At 62.1% G+C, this 24345-nt stretch overlaps 1 long non-coding RNA gene across 3 annotated transcripts in view; it reads left to right on the top strand.

The window, feature by feature from the left end:
- The first annotated feature begins 16294 nt into the window (after positions 1 to 16294).
- Positions 16295 to 24345, top strand: part of LOC140001932 (uncharacterized) — a 43965-nt gene continuing 35914 nt past the window's right edge. For all 3 annotated transcript variants that reach the window (XR_011807914.1, XR_011807906.1, XR_011807811.1), the window contains exons 1-3: positions 16295 to 17461; positions 17679 to 17789; positions 20588 to 20653. This is a non-coding gene — a long non-coding RNA (uncharacterized lncRNA). The remainder of the gene's footprint in view (positions 17462 to 17678; positions 17790 to 20587; positions 20654 to 24345) is intronic.

Below are 24345 nucleotides of genomic sequence, written 5' to 3'. Positions count from 1 at the left end.
CAAGTGTGCGGGGTGCGGTTGCCGGGGGGACGCCATTAGGGTTAGGGTTGGGGTTGGAGTTGGGGTTCGGGTTAGGTTAGGGTTAGGGTTAGGCCGCCCCCTGCTGGTGGAAAAGGGGTACTGCAGGCGGCCGAGGTGAGCTCATGCCCGGTGACGCCCGGGGGCGCCCCTCTGCCGCCACCTGCTGGTGGAAAAGGGGTACTGCAGGTGGCCGAGGGGAGCTCATGCCCGGTGACGCCCGAGGGCGCCCCTCTGCCGCCACCTGCTGGTGGAAAAGGGGTACTGCAGGCGGCCGAGGGGAGCTCATGCCCGGTGACGCCCGAGGGCGCCCCTCTGCCGTCACCTGCTGGTGGAAAAGGGGTACTGCAGGCGGCCGAGGGGAGCTCATGCCCGGTGACGCCCGAGGGCGCCCCTCTGCCGCCACCTGCTGGTGGAAAAGGGGTACTGCAGGCGGCCGAGGGGAGCTCATGCCCGGTGACGCCCGAGGGCGCCCCTCTGCCTCCACCTGCTGGTGGAAAAGGGGTACTGCAGGCGGCCGAGAGGAGCTCATGCCCGGTGACACCCGAGGGCGCCCCTCTGCCGCCACCTGCTGGTGGAAAAGGGGTACTGCAGGCGTCCGAGGGGAGCTCACGCCCGGTGACGCCCGAGGGCGCCCCTCTGCCGCCACCTGCTGGTGGAAAAGGGGTACTGCAGGCGGCCGAGGGGAGCTCATGCCCGGTGACGCCCGAGGGCGCCCCTCTGCCGCCACCTGCTGGTGGAAAAGGGGTACTGCAGGCGGCCGAGGGGAGCTCATGCCCGGTGATGCCCGACGGCGCCCCTCTGCCGCCACCTGCTGGTGGAAAACGAGTACTGCAGGCGGCCGAGGGGAGCTCATGCCCGGTGACGCCCGAGGGCGCCCCTCTGCCGCCACCTGCTGGTGGAAAAGGGGTACTGCAGGCGGCCGAGGGGAGCTCATGCCCGGTGACGCCCGAGGGCGCCTCTCTGCCGCCACCTGCTGGTGGAAAACGAGTACTGCAGGCGGCCGAGGTGAGCTCATGCCCGGTGACGCCCGAGGGCGCCCCTCTGCCGCCACCTCCTGGTGGAAAAGGGGTACTGCAGGCGGCCGAGGGGAGCTCATGCCCGGTGACGCCCGAGGGCGCCCCTCTGCCGCCACCTGCTGGTGGAAAAGGGGTACTGCAGGCGGCCGAGGGGAGCTCATGCCCGGTGACGCCCCAGGGCGCCCCTCTGCCGCCACCTGCTGGTGGAAAACGAGTACTGCAGGCGGCCGAGGGGAGCTCATGCCCGGTGACACCCGTGGGCGCCCCTCTGCCGCCACCTGCTGGTGGAAAACGAGTACTGCAGGCGGCCGAGGGGAGCTCATGCCCGGTGACGCCCGAGGGCGCCCCTCTGCCGCCACCTGCTGGTGGAAAAGGGGTACTGCAGGCGGCCGAGGGGAGCTCATGCCCGGTGACGCCCGAGGGCGCCCCTCTGTCGCCACCTGCTGGTGGAAAAGGGGTACTGCAGGCGGCCGAGGGGAGCTCATGCCCGGTGACGCCCGAGGGCGCCACTCTGCCGCCACCTGCTGGTGGAAAAGGGGTACTGCAGGCGGCCGAGGGGAGCTCATGCCCGGTGACGCCCGAGGGCGCCCCTCTGTCGCCACCTGCTGGTGGAAAAGGGGTACTGCAGGCGGCCGAGGGGAGCTCATGCCCGGTGACGCCCGAGGGCGCCACTCAGCCGCCACCTGCTGGTGGAAAAGGGTTACTGCAGGCGGCCGAGGGGAGCTCATGCCCGGTGACGCCCGAGGGCGCCCCTCTGCCGCCACCTGCTGGTGGAAAAGGGGTACTGCAGGCGGCCGAGTGGAGCTCATGCCCGGTGACGCCCGAGGGCGCCCCTCTGCCGCCACCTGCTGGTGGAAAAGGGGTACTGCAGGCGGCCGAGGGGAGCTCATGCCCGGTGACGCCCGAGGGCGCCCCTCTGCCGCCACCTGCTGATGGAAAAGGGGTACTGCAGGCGGCCGAGGGGAGCTCATGCCCGGTGACGCCCGAGGGCGCCCCTCTGCGGCCACCTGCTGGTGGAAAACGAGTACTGCAGGCGGCCGAGGGGAGCTCATGCCCGGTGACGCCCGAGGGCGCCCCTCTGCCGCCACCTGCTGGTGGAAAAGGGGTACTGCAGGCGGCCGAGGGGAGCTCATGCCCGGTGACGCCCGAGGGCGCCCCTCTGCCGCCACCTGCTGGTGGAAAAGGGGTACTGCAGGCGGCCGAGGGGAGCTCATGCCCGGTGCTGACATGTCCCCCCCGCACCCCCCCAGGCATCCTGGCCTTGCAGCTGAGGGGAGCTCGGGCACTTTTGTGGGGCGCACCGGGGGGAACTAAAATGAGGGGGGAACCAAGTGTGCGGGGTGCGGTTGCCGGGGGGACGCCATTAGGGTTAGGGTTGGGGTTGGAGTTGGGGTTCGGGTTAGGTTAGGGTTAGGGTTAGGCCGCCCCCTGCTGGTGGAAAAGGGGTACTGCAGGCGGCCGGGGGGAGCTCATGCCCGGTGACGCCCGAGGGCGCCCCTCTGCCGCCACCTGCTGGTGGAAAAGGGGTACTGCAGGCGGCCGAGGGGAGCTCATGCCCGGTGACGCCCGAGGGCGCCCCTCTGCCGTCACCTGCTGGTGGAAAAGGGGTACTGCAGGCGGCCGAGGGGAGCTCATGCCCGGTGACGCCCGATGGCGCCCCTCTGCCGCCACCTGCTGGTGGAAAAGGGGTACTGCAGGCGGCCGAGGGGAGCTCATGCCCGGTGCCGCCCGAGGGCGCCCCTCTGCCGCCACCTGCTGGTGGAAAAGGGGTACTGCAGGCGGCCGAGGGGAGCTCATGCCCGGTGACGCCCGACGGCGCCCCTCTGCCGCCACCTGCTGGTGGAAAAGGGGTACTGCAGGCGGCCGAGGGGAGCTCATGCCCGGTGCTGACATGTCCCCCCCGCACCCCCCCAGGCATCCTGGCCTTGCAGCTGCCCCCGGGGGGGCTCGACGCCGAGTTCTACAGGTGAGAACCAGTCCCCTCCGCCCCCTAAATGCGCCCCCAGCCCCCCCGCAATTTATTCCCCCCCCCCACCGCCTGCCTCCACCTAGCCGAGATGCAGCGTCGGGTGCGGTAGGCGCTGGCGGAGCGCGAGCGGCTGCTGCGGGCACGGGTAGGACGGGGGACGGGCACCAAGGGGGGGGGGTCCATGGGACTTGGGGGGACCCCAAGGGGGGGGGGAACCAAAATGAGGGGGGAACCAAGTGTGCGGGGTGCGGGTTCCGGGGGGACACACTTGCCAGGCGCACCGGGGGGGGGAACCAAAGTGAGGGGGGAACCAAGTGTGCGGGGTTCGGGTTCCAGGGGGACACATTTGCGGGGCGCACCGGGGGGGAACCAAAGTGAGGGGGGAACCAAGTGTGCGGGGTTCGGGGTCCGGGGGGACACATTTGCGGGGCGCACCAGGGGGAACCAAAAGGAAGGGGGAACCAAGTGTGCGTGGTGCGGGTTCTGGGGGGACACTTTTGTGGGGCGCACCGGGGGGAAATAAAATGAGGGGGGAACCAAGTGTGCGGGGTGCGGTTGCCGGGGGGACGCCATTAGGGTTAGGGTTGGGGTTGGAGTTGGGGTTCGGGTTAGGTTAGGGTTAGGGTTAGGCCGCCCCCTGCTGGTGGAAAAGGGGTACTGCAGGCGGCCGAGGTGAGCTCATGCCCGGTGACGCCCGGGGGCGCCCCTCTGCCGCCACCTGCTGGTGGAAAAGGGGTACTGCAGGTGGCCGAGGGGAGCTCATGCCCGGTGACGCCCGAGGGCGCCCCTCTGCCGCCACCTGCTGGTGGAAAAGGGGTACTGCAGGCGGCCGAGGGGAGCTCATGCCCGGTGACGCCCGAGGGCGCCCCTCTGCCGCCACCTGCTGGTGGAAAAGGGGTACTGCAGGCGGCCGAGGGGAGCTCATGCCCGGTGACGCCCGATGGCGCCCCTCTGCCGCCACCTGCTGGTGGAAAACGAGTACTGCAGGCGGCCGAGGGGAGCTCATGCCCGGTGACGCCCGAGGGCGCCCCTCTGCCGCCACCTGCTGGTGGAAAAGGGGTACTGCAGGTGGCCGAGGGGAGCTCATGCCCGGTGACGCCCGAGGGCGCCCCTCTGCCGCCACCTGCTGGTGGAAAAGGGGTACTGCAGGCGGCCGAGGGGAGCTCATGCCCGGTGACGCCCGAGGGCGCCCCTCTGCCGTCACCTGCTGGTGGAAAAGGGGTACTGCAGGCGGCCGAGGGGAGCTCATGCCCGGTGACGCCCGATGGCGCCCCTCTGCCGCCACCTGCTGGTGGAAAACGAGTACTGCAGGCGGCCGAGGGGAGCTCATGCCCGGTGACGCCCGAGGGCGCCCCTCTGCCGCCACCTGCTGGTGGAAAAGGGGTACTGCAGGCGGCCGAGGGGAGCTCATGCCCGGTGCCGCCCGAGGGCGCCCCTCTGCCGCCACCTGCTGGTGGAAAAGGGGTACTGCAGGCGGCCGAGAGGAGCTCATGCCCGGTGACACCCGAGGGCGCCCCTCTGCCGCCACCTGCTGGTGGAAAAGGGGTACTGCAGGCGGCCGAGGGGAGCTCACGCCCGGTGACGCCCGAGGGCGCCCCTCTGCCGCCACCTGCTGGTGGAAAAGGGGTACTGCAGGCGGCCGAGGGGAGCTCATGCCCGGTGACGCCCGAGGGCGCCCCTCTGCCGCCACCTGCTGGTGGAAAAGGGGTACTGCAGGCGGCCGAGGTGAGCTCATGCCCGGTGCTGACATGTCGCCCCCGCACCCCCCCGAGGCATCCTGGCCTTGCAGCTGAGGGGATCTCGGACACTTTTGTGGGGCGCACCGGGGGGAAATAAAATGAGGGGGGAACCAAGTGTGCGGGGTGCGGTTGCCGGGGGGACGCCATTAGGGTTAGGGTTGGGGTTGGAGTTGGGGTTCGGGTTAGGTTAGGGTTAGGGTTAGGCCGCCCCCTGCTGGTGGAAAAGGGGTACTGCAGGCGGCCGGGGGGAGCTCATGCCCGGTGACGCCCGAGGGCGCCCCTCTGCCGCCACCTGCTGGTGGAAAAGGGGTACTGCAGGCGGCCGAGGGGAGCTCATGCCCGGTGATGCCCGACGGCGCCCCTCTGCCGCCACCTGCTGGTGGAAAACGAGTACTGCAGGCGGCCGAGGGGAGCTCATGCCCGGTGACGCCCGAGGGCGCCCCTCTGCCGCCACCTGCTGGTGGAAAAGGGGTACTGCAGGCGGCCGAGGGGAGCTCATGCCCGGTGCCGCCCGAGGGCGCCCCTCTGCCGCCACCTGCTGGTGGAAAAGGGGTACTGCAGGCGGCCGAGGGGAGCTCATGCCCGGTGCTGACATGTCCCCCCCGCACCCCCCCAGGCATCCTGGCCTTGCAGCTGCCCCCGGGGGGGCTCGACGCCGAGTTCTACATGTGAGAACCAGTCCCCTCCGCCCCCTAAATGCGCCCCCAGCCCCCCCCCAATTTATTCCCCCCCCCCACCGCCTGCCTCCACCTAGCCGAGATGCAGCGTCGGGTGCGGGAGGCGCTGGCGGAGCGCGAGCGGCTGCTGCGGGCACGGGTAGGACGGGGGACGGGCACCAAGGGGGGGGGGTCCATGGGACTTGGGGGGACCCCAAGGGGGGGGGGAACCAAAATGAGGGGGGAACCAAGTGTGCGGGGTGCGGGTTCCGGGGGGACACACTTGCCAGGCGCACCGGGGGGGGGGAACCAAAGTGAGGGGGGAACCAAGTGTGCGGGGTTCGGGGTCCGGGGGGACACATTTGCGGGGCGCACCAGGGGGAACCAAAAGGAAGGGGGAACCAAGTGTGCGTGGTGCGGGTTCTGGGGGGACACTTTTGTGGGGCGCACCGGGGGGAAATAAAATGAGGGGGGAACCAAGTGTGCGGGGTGCGGTTGCCGGGGGGACGCCATTAGGGTTAGGGTTGGGGTTGGAGTTGGGGTTCGGGTTAGGTTAGGGTTAGGGTTAGGCCGCCCCCTGCTGGTGGAAAAGGGGTACTGCAGGCGGCCGAGGGGAGCTCATGCCCGGTGACGCCCGGGGGCGCCCCTCTGCCGCCACCTGCTGGTGGAAAAGGGGTACTGCAGGTGGCCGAGGGGAGCTCATGCCCGGTGACGCCCGAGGGCGCCCCTCTGCCGCCACCTGCTGGTGGAAAAGGGGTACTGCAGGCGGCCGAGGGGAGCTCATGCCCGGTGACGCCCGAGGGCGCCCCTCTGCCGTCACCTGCTGGTGGAAAAGGGGTACTGCAGGCGGCCGAGGGGAGCTCATGCCCGGTGACGCCCGATGGCGCCCCTCTGCCGCCACCTGCTGGTGGAAAACGAGTACTGCAGGCGGCCGAGGGGAGCTCATGCCCGGTGACGCCCGAGGGCGCCCCTCTGCCGCCACCTGCTGGTGGAAAAGGGGTACTGCAGGTGGCCGAGGGGAGCTCATGCCCGGTGACGCCCGAGGGCGCCCCTCTGCCGCCACCTGCTGGTGGAAAAGGGGTACTGCAGGCGGCCGAGGGGAGCTCATGCCCGGTGACGCCCGAGGGCGCCCCTCTGCCGTCACCTGCTGGTGGAAAAGGGGTACTGCAGGCGGCCGAGGGGAGCTCATGCCCGGTGACGCCCGATGGCGCCCCTCTGCCGCCACCTGCTGGTGGAAAACGAGTACTGCAGGCGGCCGAGGGGAGCTCATGCCCGGTGACGCCCGAGGGCGCCCCTCTGCCGCCACCTGCTGGTGGAAAAGGGGTACTGCAGGCGGCCGAGGGGAGCTCATGCCCGGTGACGCCCGAGGGCGCCCCTCTGCCGCCACCTGCTGGTGGAAAAGGGGTACTGCAGGCGGCCGAGAGGAGCTCATGCCCGGTGACACCCGAGGGCGCCCCTCTGCCGCCACCTGCTGGTGGAAAAGGGGTACTGCAGGCGGCCGAGGGGAGCTCACGCCCGGTGACGCCCGAGGGCGCCCCTCTGCCGCCACCTGCTGGTGGAAAAGGGGTACTGCAGGCGGCCGAGGGGAGCTCATGCCCGGTGACGCCCGAGGGCGCCCCTCTGCCGCCACCTGCTGGTGGAAAAGGGGTACTGCAGGCGGCCGAGGGGAGCTCGTGAAGGTGCTGACATGTCGCCCCCGCACCCCCCCGAGGCATCCTGGCCTTGCAGCTGAGGGGATCTCGGACACTTTTGTGGGGCGCACCGGGGGGAACTAAAATGAGGGGGGAACCAAGTGTGCGGGGTGCGGTTGCCGGGGGGACGCCATTAGGGTTAGGGTTGGGGTTGGAGTTGGGGTTCGGGTTAGGTTAGGGTTAGGGTTAGGCCGCCCCCTGCTGGTGGAAAAGGGGTACTGCAGGCGGCCGGGGGGAGCTCATGCCCGGTGACGCCCGGGGGCGCCCCTCTGCCGCCACCTGCTGGTGGAAAAGGGGTACTGCAGGCGGCCGAGGGGAGCTCATGCCCGGTGATGCCCGACGGCGCCCCTCTGCCGCCACCTGCTGGTGGAAAACGAGTACTGCAGGCGGCCGAGGGGAGCTCATGCCCGGTGACGCCCGAGGGCGCCCCTCTGTCGCCACCTGCTGGTGGAAAAGGGGTACTGCAGGCGGCCGAGGGGAGCTCATGCCCGGTGACGCCCGAGGGCGCCCCTCTGCCGCCACCTGCTGGTGGAAAAGGGGTACTGCAGGCGGCCGAGGGGAGCTCATGCCCGGTGCTGACATGTCCCCCCCGCACCCCCCCAGGCATCCTGGCCTTGCAGCTGCCCCCGGGGGGGCTCGACGCCGAGTTCTACAGGTGAGAACCAGTCCCCTCCGCCCCCTAAATGCGCCCCCAGCCCCCCCCCAATTTATTCCCCCCCCCCACCGCCTGCCTCCACCTAGCCGAGATGCAGCGTCGGGTGCGGGAGGCGCTGGCGGAGCGCGAGCGGCTGCTGCGGGCACGGGTAGGACGGGGGACGGGCACCAAGGGGGGGGGTCCATGGGACTTGGGGGGACCCCAAGGGGGGGGGGAACCAAAATGAGGGGGGAACCAAGTGTGCGGGGTGCGGGTTCCGGGGGGACACACTTGCCAGGCGCACCGGGGGGGGGGAACCAAAGTGAGGGGGGAACCAAGTGTGCGGGGTTCGGGTTCCCGGGGGAAACATTTGCGGGGCGCACCGGGGGGGGGGGAACCAAAGTGAGGGGGGAACCAAGTGTGCGGGGTTCGGGGTCCGGGGGGACACATTTGCGGGGCGCACCAGGGGGAACCAAAAGGAAGGGGGAACCAAGTGTGCGTGGAGCGGGTTCTGGGGGGACACTTTTGTGGGGCGCACCGGGGGGAACTAAAATGAGGGGGGAACCAAGTGTGCGGGGTGCGGTTGCCGGGGGGACGCCATTAGGGTTAGGGTTGGGGTTGGAGTTGGGGTTCGGGTTAGGTTAGGGTTAGGGTTAGGCCGCCCCCTGCTGGTGGAAAAGGGGTACTGCAGGCGGCCGAGGGGAGCTCATGCCCGGTGACGCCCGAGGGCGCCCCTCTGCCGCCACCTGCTGGTGGAAAAGGGGTACTGCAGGCGGCCGAGGGGAGCTCATGCCCGGTGACGCCCGACGGCGCCCCTCTGCCGCCACCTGCTGGTGGAAAAGGGGTACTGCAGGCGGCAGAGGGGAGCTCATGCCCGGTGCTGACATGTCCCCCCCGCACCCCCCCAGGCATCCTGGCCTTGCAGCTGAGGGGAGCTCGGACACTTTTGTGGGGCGCACCGGGGGGAACTAAAATGAGGGGGGAACCAAGTGTGCGGGGTGCGGTTGCCGGGGGGACGCCATTAGGGTTAGGGTTGGGGTTGGAGTTGGGGTTCGGGTTAGGTTAGGGTTAGGGTTAGGCCGCCCCCTGCTGGTGGAAAAGGGGTACTGCAGGCGGCCGGGGGGAGCTCATGCCCGGTGACACCCGTGGGCGCCCCTCTGCCGCCACCTGCTGGTGGAAAACGAGTACTGCAGGCGGCCGAGGGGAGCTCATGCCCGGTGACGCCCGAGGGCGCCCCTCTGCCGCCACCTGCTGGTGGAAAAGGGGTACTGCAGGCGGCCGAGGGGAGCTCATGCCCGGTGCCGCCCGAGGGCGCCCCTCTGCCGCCACCTGCTGGTGGAAAAGGGGTACTGCAGGCGGCCGAGGGGAGCTCATGCCCGGTGCCGCCCGAGGGCGCCCCTCTGCCGCCACCTGCTGGTGGAAAAGGGGTACTGCAGGCGGCCGAGGGGAGCTCATGCCCGGTGCTGACATGTCCCCCCCGCACCCCCCCAGGCATCCTGGCCTTGCAGCTGCCCCCGGGGGGGCTCGACGCCGAGTTCTACAGGTGAGAACCAGTCCCCTCCGCCCCCTAAATGCGCCCCCAGCCCCCCCCCAATTTATTCCCCCCCCCCACCGCCTGCCTCCACCTAGCCGAGATGCAGCGTCGGGTGCGGGAGGCGCTGGCGGAGCGCGAGCGGCTGCTGCGGGCATGGGTAGGACGGGGGACGGGCACCAAGGGGGGGGGGTCCATGGGACTTGGGGGGACCCCAAGGGGGGGGGGAACCAAAATGAGGGGGGAACCAAGTGTGCGGGGTGCGGGTTCCGGGGGGACACACTTGCCAGGCGCACCGGGGGGGGGGAACCAAAGTGAGGGGGGAACCAAGTGTGCGGGGTTCGGGTTCCAGGGGGACACATTTGCGGGGCGCACCGGGGGGGGGAACCAAAGTGAGGGGGGAACCAAGTGTGCGGGGTTCGGGGTCCGGGGGGACACATTTGCGGGGCGCACCAGGGGGAACCAAAAGGAAGGGGGAACCAAGTGTGCGTGGTGCGGGTTCTGGGGGGAACACTTTTGTGGGGCGCACCGGGGGGAAATAAAATGAGGGGGGAACCAAGTGTGCGGGGTGCGGTTGCCGGGGGGACGCCATTAGGGTTAGGGTTGGGGTTGGAGTTGGGGTTCGGGTTAGGTTAGGGTTAGGGTTAGGCCGCCCCCTGCTGGTGGAAAAGGGGTACTGCAGGCGGCCGAGGTGAGCTCATGCCCGGTGACGCCCGAAGGCGCCCCTCTGCCGCCACCTCCTGGTGGAAAAGGGGTACTGCAGGCGGCCGAGGGGAGCTCATGCCCAGTGACGCCCGAGGGCGCCCCTCTGCCGCCACCTGCTGGTGGAAAAGGGGTACTGCAGGCGGCCGAGGGGAGCTCATGCCCGTTGACGCCCGAGGGCGCCCCTCTGCCGCCACCTGCTGGTGGAAAAGGGTTACTGCAAGCGGCCGGGGGGAGCTCATGCCTGGTGACGCCCGAGGGCGCCCCTCTGCCGCCACCTGCTGGTGGAAAAGGGGTACTGCAGGCGGCCGGGGGGAGCTCATGCCCGGTGACGCCCGGGGGCGCCCCTCTGCCGCCACCTGCTGGTGGAAAAGGGGTACTGCAGGTGGCCGAGGGGAGCTCATGCCCGGTGACGCCCGAGGGCGCCCCTCTGCCGCCACCTGCTGGTGGAAAAGGGGTACTGCAGGCGGCTGAGGGGAGCTCATGCCCGGTGACGCCCGAGGGCGCCCCTCTGCCGTCACCTGCTGGTGGAAAAGGGGTACTGCAGGCGGCCGAGGGGAGCTCATGCCCGGTGACGCCCGATGGCGCCCCTCTGCCGCCACCTGCTGGTGGAAAACGAGTACTGCAGGCGGCCGAGGGAAGCTCATGCCCGGTGACGCCCGAGGGCGCCCCTCTGCCGCCACCTGCTGGTGGAAAAGGGGTACTGCAAGTGGCCGAGGGGAGCTCATGCCCGGTGACGCCCGAGGGCGCCCCTCTGCCGCCACCTGCTGGTGGAAAACGGGTACTGCAGGCGGCCGAGGGGAGCTCATGCCCGGTGACGCCCGAGGGCGCCCCTCTGCCGTCACCTGCTGGTGGAAAAGGGGTACTGCAGGCGGCCGAGGGGAGCTCATGCCCGGTGACGCCCGAGGGCGCCCCTCTGCCGCCACCTGCTGGTGGAAAAGGGGTACTGCAGGCGGCCGAGGGGAGCTCATGCCCGGTGCTGACATGTCCCCCCCGCACCCCCCCAGGCATCCTGGCCCTGCAGCTGCCCCCGGGGGGGCTCGACGCCGAGTTCTACAGGTGAGAACCAGTCCCCTCCGCCCCCTAAATGCGCCCCCAGACCCCCCCCAATTTATTCCCCCCCCCCATCGCCTGCCTCCACCTGGCCGAGATGCAGCGTCGGGTGCGGGAGGCGCTGGCGGAGCGCGAGCGGCTGCTGCGGCACGGGTAGGACAGGGGGTGGGGCACCAAGGAGGGGGGGTCCATGGGGCTTGGGGGGACCCCAAGGGGGGGGGGGAACCAAAATGAGGGGGGAACCAAGTGTGCGGGGTGCGGGTTCCGGGGGGACACACTTGCCAGGCGCACCGGGGGGGGGGAACCAAAGTGAGGGGGGAACCAAGTGTGCGGGGTTCGGGTTCCAGGGGGACACAGTTGCGGGGCGCACCGGGGGGGGGGAACCAAAATGAGGGGGGAACCAAGTGTGCGGGGTTCGGGTTCCGGGGGGAAAAATTTGCGGGGCGCACCAGAGGGAACCAAAAGGAGGGGGGAACCAAGTGTGCGGGCTGCGGGTTCTGGGGGGACACTTTTGTGGGGCGCACCGGGGGAACTAAAATGAGGGGGGAACCAAGTGTGCGGGGTGCGGTTGCCGGGGGGACGCCATTAGGGTTAGGGTTGGGGTTGGAGTTGGGGTTCGGGTTAGGTTAGGGTTAGGGTTAGGCCGCCCCTTGCTGGTGGAAAAGGGGTACTGCAGGCGGCCGGGGGGAGCTCATGCCCGGTGCCGCCCGAGGGCGCCCCTCTGCCGCCACCTGCTGGTGGAAAAGGGGTACTGCAGGCGGCCGAGGGGAGCTCATGCCCGGTGACGCCCGAGGGCGCCCCTCTGCCGCCACCTGCTGGTGGAAAAGGGGTACTGCAGGCGGCCGAGGGGAGCTCATGCCCGGTGACGCCCGAGGGCGCCCCTCTGCCGCCACCTGCTGGTGGAAAAGGGGTACTGCAGGCGGCCGAGGGGAGCTCATGCCCGGTGACGCCCGAGGGCGCCCCTCTGCCGCCACCTGCTGATGGAAAAGGGGTACTGCAGGCGGCCGAGGGGAGCTCATGCCCGGTGACGCCCGAGGGCGCCCCTCTGCGGCCACCTGCTGGTGGAAAACGAGTACTGCAGGCGGCCGAGGGGAGCTCATGCCCGGTGACGCCCGAGGGCGCCCCTCTGCCGCCACCTGCTGGTGGAAAAGGGGTACTGCAGGCGGCCGAGGGGAGCTCATGCCCGGTGACGCCCGACGGCGCCCCTCTGCCGCCACCTGCTGGTGGAAAAGGGGTACTGCAGGCGGCCGAGGGGAGCTCATGCCCGGTGCTGACATGTCCCCCCCGCACCCCCCCAGGCATCCTGGCCTTGCAGCTGAGGGGAGCTCGGGCACTTTTGTGGGGCGCACCGGGGGGAACTAAAATGAGGGGGGAACCAAGTGTGCGGGGTGCGGTTGCCGGGGGGACGCCATTAGGGTTAGGGTTGGGGTTGGAGTTGGGGTTCGGGTTAGGTTAGGGTTAGGGTTAGGCCGCCCCCTGCTGGTGGAAAAGGGGTACTGCAGGCGGCCGGGGGGAGCTCATGCCCGGTGACGCCCGAGGGCGCCCCTCTGCCGCCACCTGCTGGTGGAAAAGGGGTACTGCAGGCGGCCGAGGGGAGCTCATGCCTGGTGACACCCGTGGGCGCCCCTCTGCCGCCACCTGCTGGTGGAAAACGAGTACTGCAGGCGGCCGAGGGGAGCTCATGCCCGGTGACGCCCGAGGGCGCCCCTCTGCCGCCACCTGCTGGTGGAAAAGGGGTACTGCAGGCGGCCGAGGGGAGCTCATGCCCGGTGCCGCCCGAGGGCGCCCCTCTGCCGCCACCTGCTGGTGGAAAAGGGGTACTGCAGGCGGCCGAGGGGAGCTCATGCCCGGTGCTGACATGTCCCCCCCGCACCCCCCCAGGCATCCTGGCCTTGCAGCTGCCCCCGGGGGGGCTCGACGCCGAGTTCTACAGGTGAGAACCAGTCCCCTCCGCCCCCTAAATGCGCCCCCAGCCCCCCCCCAATTTATTCCCCCCCCCCACCGCCTGCCTCCACCTAGCCGAGATGCAGCGTCGGGTGCGGGAGGCGCTGGCGGAGCGCGAGCGGCTGCTGCGGGCACGGGTAGGACGGGGGACGGGCACCAAGGGGGGGGGGTCCATGGGACTTGGGGGGACCCCAAGGGGGGGGGGAACCAAAATGAGGGGGGAACCAAGTGTGCGGGGTGCGGGTTCTGGGGGGAACACTTTTGTGGGGCGCACCGGGGGGAAATAAAATGAGGGGGGAACCAAGTGTGCGGGGTGCGGTTGCCGGGGGGACGCCATTAGGGTTAGGGTTGGGGTTGGAGTTGGGGTTCGGGTTAGGTTAGGGTTAGGGTTAGGCCGCCCCCTGCTGGTGGAAAAGGGGTACTGCAGGCGGCCGAGGTGAGCTCATGCCCGGTGACGCCCGAAGGCGCCCCTCTGCCGCCACCTCCTGGTGGAAAAGGGGTACTGCAGGCGGCCGAGGGGAGCTCATGCCCGGTGACGCCCGAGGGCGCCCCTCTGCCGCCACCTGCTGGTGGAAAAGGGGTACTGCAGGCGGCCGAGGGGAGCTCATGCCCGTTGACGCCCGAGGGCGCCCCTCTGCCGCCACCTGCTGGTGGAAAAGGGTTACTGCAAGCGGCCGGGGGGAGCTCATGCCTGGTGACGCCCGAGGGCGCCCCTCTGCCGCCACCTGCTGGTGGAAAAGGGGTACTGCAGGCGGCCGGGGGGAGCTCATGCCCGGTGACGCCCGGGGGCGCCCCTCTGCCGCCACCTGCTGGTGGAAAAGGGGTACTGCAGGTGGCCGAGGGGAGCTCATGCCCGGTGACGCCCGAGGGCGCCCCTCTGCCGCCACCTGCTGGTGGAAAAGGGGTACTGCAGGCGGCTGAGGGGAGCTCATGCCCGGTGACGCCCGAGGGCGCCCCTCTGCCGTCACCTGCTGGTGGAAAAGGGGTACTGCAGGCGGCCGAGGGGAGCTCATGCCCGGTGACGCCCGATGGTGCCCCTCTGCCGCCACCTGCTGGTGGAAAACGAGTACTGCAGGCGGCCGAGGGAAGCTCATGCCCGGTGACGCCCGAGGGCGCCCCTCTGCCGCCACCTGCTGGTGGAAAAGGGGTACTGCAGGAGGCCGAGGGGAGCTCATGCCCGGTGACGCCCGAGGGCGCCCCTCTGCCGCCACCTGCTGGTGGAAAAGGGGTACTGCAGGCGGCCGAGGGGAGCTCATGCCCGGTGACGCCCGAGGGCGCCCCTCTGCCGCCACCTGCTGGTGGAAAAGGGGTACTGCAGGCGGCCGAGGGGAGCTCATGCCCGGTGACGCCCGAGGGCGCCCCTCTGCCGCCACCTGCTGGTGGAAAAGGGGTACTGCAGGCGGCCGAGGGGAGCTCATGCCCGGTGCTGACATGTCCCCCCCGCACCCCCCCAGGCATCCTGGCCCTGCAGCTGCCCCCGGGGGGGCTCGATGCCGAGTTCTACAGGTGAGAACCAGTCCCCTCCGCCCCCTAAATGCGCCCCCAGCCCCCCCCCAATTTATTCCCCCCCCCCATCGCCTGCCTCCACCTGGCCGAGATGCAGCGTCGGGTGCGGGAGGCGCTGGCGGAGCGCGAGCGGCTGCTGCGGGCACGGGTAGGACAGGGGGTGGGGCACCAAGGAGGTGGGGTCCATGGGGCTTGGGGGGACCCCAAGGGGGGGGGGAACCAAAATGAGGGGGGAACCAAGTGTGCGGGGTGCGGGTTCCAGGGGGACACACTTGCCAGGCGCACCGGGGGGGGGGAACCAAAGTGAGGGGGGAACCAAGTGTGCGGGGTTCGGGTTCCAGGGGGACACAGTTGCGGGGCGCACCGGGGGGTGGAACCAAAATGAGGGGGGAACCAAGTGTGCGGGGTTCGGGTTCCGGGGGGACAAATTTGCGGGGCGCACCAGAGGGAACCAAAAGGAGGGGGGAACCAAGTGTGCGGGGTGCGGGTTCTGGGGGGACACTTTTGTGGGGCGCACCGGGGGAACTAAAATGAGGGGGGAACCAAGTGTGCGGGGTGCGGTTGCCGGGGGGACGCCATTAGGGTTAGGGTTGGGGTTGGAGTTGGGGTTCGGGTTAGGTTAGGGTTAGGGTTAGGCCGCCCCCTGCTGGTGGAAAAGGGGTACTGCAGGCGGCCGGGGGGAGCTCATGCCCGGTGACGCCCGAGGGCGCCCCTCTGCCGCCACCTGCTGGTGGAAAAGGGGTACTGCAGGCGGCCGAGGGGAGCTCATGCCCGGTGACGCCCGAGGGCGCCCCTCTGCCGCCACCTGCTGGTGGAAAAGGGGTACTGCAGGCGGCCGAGGGGAGCTCATGCCCCGTGCCGCCCGAGGGCGCCCCTCTGCCGCCACCTGCTGGTGGAAAAGGGGTACTGCAGGCGGCCGAGGGGAGCTCATGCCCGGTGACGCCCGAGGGCGCCCCTCTGCCGCCACCTGCTGGTGGAAAAGGGGTACTGCAGGCGGCCGAGGGGAGCTCATGCCCGGTGACGCCCGAGGGCGCCCCTCTGCCGCCACCTGCTGGTGGAAAAGGGGTACTGCAGGCGGCCGAGGGGAGCTCATGCCCGGTGACGCCCGAGGGCGCCCCTCTGCCGCCACCTGCTGGTGGAAAAGGGGTACTGCAGGCGGCCGAGGGGAGCTCATGCCCGGTGACGCCCGAGGGCGCCCCTCTGCCGCCACCTGCTGGTGGAAAACGGGTACTGCAGGCGGCCGAGGGGAGCTCATGCCCGGTGACGCCCGAGGGCGCCCCTCTGCCGCCACCTGCTGGTGGAAAACGAGTACTGCAGGCGGCCAGGGGCCGTGCACGCGCGTTGCTTATTACGTCTTTTTTTTTTTTTGATGTGTAATTTCCTACGCTCCTAGGTTTTTCTTCATATGTAAATGAAAGGTTCGTGCTAATTCCCGTTGAAAATATTTCATTTACTTTCTTGGTTGTATTGTCCTTTCTATTTTCAAAGCTGAGGCAAAAATAGGGTAAATTTTGCTTCTAGAAACACCGCAGTTCTTTTGTCTGCACTTCGCATGCTGTAAACTAGGGATAGGTGACAAATAAATAAAAAAATAAATAAAAGAACACAGCTGCTGCTCCTGCTCTCTTTCTTGTGGTTTGCCCCCTCCTCTTTCCCAGGTGATTGGGTTTGGGTGCTGGGCGGGGCCAAATGTTATACGAGCCCTAGGCGTTCTATCAGAGAGCTCCTTCTGCGTGGGCTGCTTTTTGGGGTCGGTGCTTTGTTTATTCTTCTGTTAGCTACATGCAGGGTTCTTTTCGTGGGTCAGAGTCTTGTACGATAGTTTAGAGGAAACCAATCTAGTAGTACGTGCATTTATTGCATGAAGCTCTTTGGAGGTGATTAATTGTTATAGCACTTTTATGGATAGGATGTCAATGTTATTTTGTGTGTTTGCTTTGTTGTTCTATGTCCCTCATGATTTTTGCAGGGTTATAGGGCAGATGCCACCAGGTCTACCCCTTTTGTTGTTTTTGTTTTGTTTGATTTATTTTTCTTATTTTCTTTTTCGGAAGGGGGTTTGGGATTTGAGCGTCCTATTTTTTGGGGTTTGGGATTTGAGCATCTTAATTTTGTGGGTGAGGGATTTGAGCGTCTTAAGTGTTTGGGTTAGGGCTTTTAGGCATAGGACTTCAGGGGTTTAGTGTGGTGGATAGTTTGGCTTAGGTCTGTAGGGGTTTCGAGGATTTTTAGGGTTAGGGCTTGCGGCTTTTTTGTGTAAGGGCGGTAAGGGCTAGGGTTACAGGGAGTGCTGTTAAATGGAGTTCTCGACAACTCGGCCTCTGATTGGCCGTGCCGGCTGCCCAGGGAATGCTGGTAGGTGTAGTTTTCCGGCACAAGGCTTTCCGGTAGGCCGCGTTGAGTGCCCAGAGCATGCCGGGAAATGTAGTTCTGGGACTCCGGACTTCCGGGAGGCCATGTTGGGCGCCCAGAGCATACCGGGAAATGTAGTTCTGGGACTCCGAACTTCCGGGAGGCCATGTTGGGTGCCCAGAGCACACCGGGAAATGCAGTTCTCGGGGACTAGGGCTGGGGCTAGGGTTAGAGCTTAGGGTGAGGGTTGGGGTTAGGGTTAGGGCTAGTGAATGCTGGTTCTCTGTGTTTGCAGATGACGGTGAGCGTGTGTAAACTAATTCCAGTTGAAGAAGTTTCAGTTACTTGCTTGGTGACATTATCAGTTCAACATTAAAAGCTGCAGCAAAAGCAAAAGGGGAGTTTTGCTTCTAGAAACACCACAGGTCTCTTGTCTGCTCTTGGAATGTTTTTGAGATAAACCAGATTTTAAAAAACAAAGGAAAAAAAAAAAACCACAGCTGCTTCTTTTGCTCTCTTCCTACTTTCTTGTGCTTTGCCCCTCCCCTTTCCCAGGTGATTGGGTTTGGGTGCTGGGCGGGGCTGAATGCTATATGAGCCCCAGGCATGCTATCAGAGAGCTCCTTCTGCTTGGGCTGCTCTTTGGGGTAAGTGCTTTGTTTTTCCTTCAGTCAGTTGCAGGGTTCTCTAGGCAGACTGGAGCCTATGGATTTCTGGATTTTAAGTGCTTGGAATTCACTCAGTAGCGGGATGTTTAGTAGGGGCTGCTGGCTCACTGGTTTTTTTGGGATGGTGGGATACTCTTCTGTTTTTGAGCTATGTTTTAATCTCTAGATGTATAAACCCACTTGTGTAACTCTCCAGAGGACTAAAACCAGCTTGATTGAATGCTACATATGGCTTGGCAGCGTAGATGCGGCGTTACCAAGACACTGAGCAGAGTTGTATCAGAGTCACCTCTTTCATCTGCAAAGGGTAAGTCTGCGACTACCCCTGCCGAGGCTGCTGTGTGTGCATGTCTTTTTGGCATTTGTGGAGCTCGGTTGTTTTTTTTTGTGTGTATGTTTTAACTTTCTGTTTTTCTGAGCAGTAAATAGTGTGTGTGCTGAGCGTGGTTGGCAGGAGGAGGTGGGGAGCTGCTCAGGACTGGTAGGTTTGGTTTCTAGGAGTGTGCGGCATCCTTCCTGTGTGATGCGACTGATTGTTGGGTGGGAACGTTCCAGCTCATATGTCTTAAGCAATGTAGCTTGTGTAGTGTGTGTTGTGTGGCCCGGGTGCAGCTTGCTGTGGTGTTGTGAGTGAACAATCTCAGAGCTGGTGAGCAGCTGAAGTACCGGAGCTGGGAAGAGAGAGGTCTTGCAGCAGGTACGCTGTGGCTGTGAGGTGCCTCAGAGTGTGCATTTCTCTTGTCTCTGCAGGTGCTTTGTGCAGTTGTGGAGAGGGAAGGGAAATCTTCATGTCACGAAGCTCTGAGGGAAGGTGAGAGGTGTCAGCCTGGTCATGCCTTATCCGAAGCAAAGGGAAGACGCTCAGGTGTTTCCCTGTGAGGGTCCGAGGTGAGGCTGATTGGGATAGAGGAGCAGCATGGCAGGTGGGTGCTTGCAAGCACTGCGGTCATTGTATCCTTTTGTGTTCCCAGGTGGCGTGGGTGATGCTGGCCTCTCCTTTCAAGCTTGGACCTAATTTGCAGGTCCAGAGGCAAGTGGAGTGCTGTTTTGAAAGGATAAAAGTAAAGATGGGGTTGCTTATGTTGTTGAGGGATGGGTGCTACTACTACTGGCAGCTGAATGTTTATCTTCTGCCTGTGTCTTTCCTTTGTTCAGGTTGAAATGCAGTGCGCAGTGCAGGACGTCTCGACCCGAGCTGCCTCTGCAGTGACTCTGGTGCGTGATGAGCAGAGGTAACTGTTGTTTTTGGGGTGTGGTTGTCACTGCAGTTATTTTCCTATGTCCAATAGAGTAAAACTCCAGTTTGCCTTTTAGAGGTGCTATAAGTGGGTAAGGAGAAGAGATGGAAGCATGTGCCACGTGGGGCAGGCAAGCGGCTGAGGTACAGGAGGGGATGGGAGTATGTGATTTTCTTCTGGGGATGGAATGGAATTAATTTTGTTGGTGTATAATCTGTTCTGCTCCTAGATTTTTCTTTCAATGCAAATAAAAGTATGAGCTAATTCCAGTTAAGAAAGTTCCAGTTACTTGCTGGGTCGTATTGTCCTTTTAATATTCAAAGCTGCCGCAAAAGCATGGGGATTGTTTCTTCTAGGTACTCCCCAGTTCTCGTTTGCATTCTGCGTGCTGTTGAGCTAAAGCAGATTTAAAAAAAAAAAATAAAAAAATACAAGAAACACACACACAAACAACAACAACAAGAAACCACGATTGGGTTATTTGTTCTGAATGCAACTATCATTTAATCCCTTTGTTGTCCCAGGTGGTGTGGATGATACTGGCTGCACTGTTGGAGCTTGGACTCGGAGAGGAACACGTGAGCACAATCGTACGTTGCATCAGCAGTAGTCAGCATTGTGGAGAAGGTGAGCAATGGGGCTGGCGTGCTAGTGAATGCTCTTTCTCTGTTTTTGCAGCTGATGATGAGCCTTCAGTTGACTAAGATGACAAACGGTGCCTGTGCATTTCTTGAGGCGGAGGAACTTTACCATGCAGCAGCCTGAGAGCTAAGTTGGGGGGCGCCTGGTATTTGCATATCTGGGGTGGCTAATGGGAGCTGGGAGCCAGAGCAGCGTGGTGCCTGCTGGCTGAATAGACTTGGTGCCACTGTGAGGGTGGTTGAGGCTGGGTCACGTTCAGGGTGCTTGTGGCTGGGTCACCAGGCTAATAGAAGAGGCAGGATTATTTTGTAGCGTGAGTGAGTGCGCCAGGCAGGACAGTTTCCTTCTGTTCGTCTGTCTTGTAGTGTTGCTTCTACAACGTCTGTTCTGTGCTTCTCGGGTCTTGATATCCTCCTAACTTTTTACACCGGACTGACTAGACAGGGGACTTGGTAGCGGTGCTGAAGGGCCTCAATGCTTGTTTTGTCATCGTGATTCTGATTCGAGCACTTCTTGTCTTGCAGTCGCTGCTTGAACTGCAGATCTGTTTCAGGTCTTGTGCATCATATTCGGTTTGAGATCGCGTCTGTTTCCATCCTCACTCTTGCAGAAGTCATCTGGGCCACATCAGGAGCTCTTGCTTGGGAATCGAGTTCCTAAGTGTGTTCTTAGGGGGTTTTCACTCCCCATCCTTCCGGTCTCTTGTCTTGAAGGCAGGCTTTTTAGGCCTCCATCATCCCAGTTCTGGAAGCTGCTTCCAGTCGCGTGTCGTGACATTTGAGTCTCTGGTAGGGTCTGGTGCAGAGCACCTTTATCTGACTTGCTGTTGCCATAGGGCTTTCCTTTTGGGGGTCGCTTTTTCTTGCGCCATGTGTTGTGTGTTTTGTTTGTAGTGTTTGTGGCGTGCCTGTGTGTGTATGTGTTTGGTCTGGAGCTGTCCTGCCTGGCAGTTAGTGATTAATGTGGCAGTGCATGGGTGTACTAATACATTGTCTGGACTGTTTTGGCGAAGACATCCGGTCTGCCTCTGGGCACGTACTGAAGGGCAGCTGGCACAGTCATCTCTGTGGTGTTTGGCAGATGTTGGGCGTGGGAGATTTGAGCTGCTTGCGAGCAGCTGCTCGCATAGCACTGGAACGGTGTGCTTGAGGAGGTCTGTCGAATCTTGAAAGCTTACAGATATGGGGTTTTGAAACTTTTATTTTTATTTCTATGCTGTCCCCAGTAGAGTGTAAACCTTTGGAGGAACCTGTCACAGGAAAGAGCTCCTTCTGGAACTGTTCAGCACTCGGTAGGCAGCTCGGTGACTGGCTTGATCTACTTCTGAGGTGCTGAGGTATGGGGGCTTCTGTTTTGAAATGATAATAATGTAAATGGGGTCCCTTTGTGTTGTTGAGCGATGGGTGCTAATGCTGGCAGCTGAATGATTATCTTGTGACTGTTTTCATTTGTTTAAGGTGAAACACAGTGTACAACACGGGACTTGACCGGAGCTGCTTTTGGCAAGGTGAGCGATGGACAGATGCAGCAGGTACTTCAGGGGTGCAGCTGTTATTGCAGTTAGTTAACTGAACAAAATACAGTAAAAATCCTGTTTATATTTCAGGGGTGTTGTAGCTGGCCTAAGAGAGCAGATGGAAGCATCTTCCTCGAGGGCAGGTGAGGGGGCCGAGGTAAGGGAGCAGATGAGAGTAACTGTCCCAGCTGTGCTGTGGCTTTGGATGCTGCTTCAGCCTATGCTTTTGTTTGTCTTTTGCAGGTGTCTCGCACAGGCTGAGTGGGGCCAAGCTGCACTCTGAAGAGCAGCACGAGAAGGGCGGGCTGTTTGTGAGCTGGATTGGAGCAGAACTGCCAAGTAGCACGAGGTGAGAGCGAAGGGTATCCATCTTGCTTTGCAGGTGCCATGGCAGGCTCTCCACAGAAGCGGTTGAGGATTTGAGAAGAGGTTGCAGATGATCAAGGAGCGACACGTGCAGGGATGGCTTGAAAATGGTATGGCCGCTTTCTCTTCTGTTTATCAGGTGTCCCAGGCAACGTGGGCTGTGATGTTAGTGTTCAGAATCGGAACAAAGCAGGTGCTGAAATGCTGTGTCTGTTTTTTTTGTGTTGGGGTTGCACCTTGGTGAGTGTAGGGATGGGTTTTAAGTGGGTGCAGTGGAGGGCCTGGCCCCAGTGTCCTGTGGTGTGTTTTGACCCATCAGCATAGCCTTTTGGTTCTCAGGTAGCCTACTAAAGTAAGTGATTTTTCCTGCGAGTGGTATGGAATTGTTTTTTTTTTCTTGCCGTGAAATCTGTTCTGCTCCTTGATTTTTCTTTTTATGTAAATAAAAGATCGAGCTAATTCCAGAGGGGAAAAAAAATCAGTTTACTTTCTTGATCATTTTGTCCTTTTAATATTTGAAGCTGCAGCAAAAGCATGGGGATTTTTGTTTCTAGAAACACCCTAGCTCTCCTGTCTGCACTCTGCATGCTATTGAGCTAAGCCATATAAATGAATAAAGAAACCACAGCTACTGCTCGTTTCTGATTTTTTTTTTTGTGCTTTCCCCCTTGCACTTTCCCAGGTGATTAGCTTCAGGTTCCATGTGGGACCTAGTGGTAACTGAGTTGCAGGTATTCCATGACAGAGCTCCTTCTGCCTGGGCTGCTTTTTGGGGTAAGCGCTTTGTTTTTCACTCAGTCAGTTTCAGGGTTCTTTAGGTGGGTCAGAGTCTATGGACTGATGCGTTTTCCAGTAGAAACCGGTACGCGTATCTTCTTGAGGTGGCAACTGGTAGGATCTGTCACTGTAAAGCAATCTAGTAGTAGTATGTGCCTGTATTGCACGCAGCTTTTCCTCAGGTGAGTAGTTGTTATGGCAATTTTACGGATGGTATGGTGATGTTACTTTGTGTGTTTGCTTTGTGGTTCTGGGTCCCTTCTGATTTTTGCAGAATTACGGGGCTTTTTGTGAGTCTTTGCCTGTATGTCAAATATTATCAAAGTTACAACCTTGCTGTTAAAGTGATGGAGCAGGGTTTAGGAGAAGTGTATCATGGAAGCTCCCTGTGTGAGCGTGTATCTGAAAATGGCAGCAGTGGGAATGTAAGGGGTAGTCTGTTTCAAGTTTAGGGACAGGTTGTTACATTTCTGGAGCTTTTGCCTGTGTGTTTTCTGTCTGTCGAGTCTTTAGACCATAAAGCCTTCTAGGCTTTATGTCCTTGAATTTACGTATTAGAAGTACGTTTATGAGGGGTTGCCAGGTACGTTGTTCTTGGGAAACTGTGGGGTATGGTTCCTTGAGTGCATAAGTGCAGTAGTGACAAGAGAGTGAGCAGGGCCACCTTCTTCATCTCTGCAGAATAAGTCTGTTCGGGCACACTTCTCAGGTAAATGTAGTGAGCAGATGAGGGAAAGGAGCTGGGAACAGAGAGGTATTGCACAGTAGCGTTTTGCATCAGTAGTAGTCAGCGTTGCGGAGGAGGTGGGTGTCAGTGCTGGCGTGCTAGTGAATGCTGGTTCTCTGTTTTTGCAAGTGATGATGAACATGTTTGACGTAATTCCATTTGCAAAAGTTCCTGTTACTTGCTGGGTTGTGTTGTCCTTTCAATGTTAAAAGCTGCAGCAAAAGCATGGGGATCGTTGCTTCTAGAAACACCCTAGGTCTCCTGTCTGCTCTCTGCATGTTTTTCAAGTAAAGCAGATCTTAAAAAAAAAAAAAAAAAAAAAAAAAAAACAAAGAAAATAATAAAAAACCAGCTGCTGCTGCTCCTGCTTTCTTTCTACTTCCTTGTGCTTTGCCCCTCCCCTTTTCCAGGTGATTGGGTTTGGGTGCTGGGCGGGGCCAAATGGTATATGAGCCCCAGGCATGCTATCAGAGAGCTCCTTCTGCCTGGGCTGCTCCTTGGGGTAAGTGCTTTGTTTTTCCTTCAGTCGGTTGCAGGGTTCTTTAGGCAGGCTGGAGTTTATAGATTTCTATATTTTTTAAGTGCTTGGAATTCACTTAATAGAGGGATGTTTAATAGAGGTTTCTGGCTCACTGTTTTTTTGGGATGGTGGGATACTCTTCTGTTTTGAGCTGTATTTTAATCTCTAGATGTATAAACCCACTTGTGTAATTCTCCAGAGGACTAAAACCAGCTTGATTGCATGGTACCTGTGGCTTGGTAGCGTAGATGCAGCATTACCAAGAGCCTGAGCAGGGTTGTATCAGAGTCACCTCTTTCATCTGCAAAGGGTAAGTCTGTGATTACCTCTGCCGAGGCTGCTGTGTGCGCGTGTCTTTTTCGCATTTGTGGAGCTCGTTTTTTTTTTTGTTTTTTGTGTGTGTTTATGTTCTAACTTTTTTTTTTGAGGGGTGAATAGTGTGTGTGCTGAGCGTGGTTGGCAGGAGGAAGCGGGGAGCTGCTCAGGACTGGTAGGTTTGGTTTCTAGGAGTGTGCGGCAGCCTTCCTGTGCGATGCGACTGATTGTTGGGCGGGAATGTTCCAGCTGGTGTGTGTTGGGCAATGTAGCTTGTGTAGTGTGTGTTGTGTGGCCCCATTGGAGCTTGCTGTGGTGCTGTGAGCGAAGAATCTCAGTTAGATCTGGTGAGCAGCTGAAGTGCCAGAGCTGGGAAGAGGGAGGTCTTGCAGCAGGTACGCTGTGGCTGTGAGGTGCCTCAGAGTGTGCTTTTCTCTTGCCTCTGCAGGTGCTTTGTGCAGTTGTGGAGAGGGAAGGGAAATCCTCATGTCATGAAGCACTGAGGGAAGGTGAGTGGTGTCAGCCTGGTCATCCCTTATCCGAAGCGAAGGAAAGGTTGTTTGGTGCTTGTTTTGGCATATGATATCTTTTGCTCCTAGATCTTTCTTTCTATGTACAAAAAAAAAAGTAAAAAAAAAAAAAAATGGTTGAGCTATTTGCAGTTAAGAAAGTTCCAGGTAATTGCTGGGTCGTATTGTCCATTTAATATTCAAAGTTGCAGCAAAAGCATGGGGATTGTTCCTTCTAGAAACACCCCAGTTC

This window comes from Anas platyrhynchos, chromosome 1 (assembly GCF_047663525.1).
Source record: "Anas platyrhynchos isolate ZD024472 breed Pekin duck chromosome 1, IASCAAS_PekinDuck_T2T, whole genome shotgun sequence".
Lineage (NCBI taxonomy): Eukaryota > Metazoa > Chordata > Aves > Anseriformes > Anatidae > Anas > Anas platyrhynchos.
This window is presented reverse-complemented; position numbering and strand designations above follow the sequence as displayed.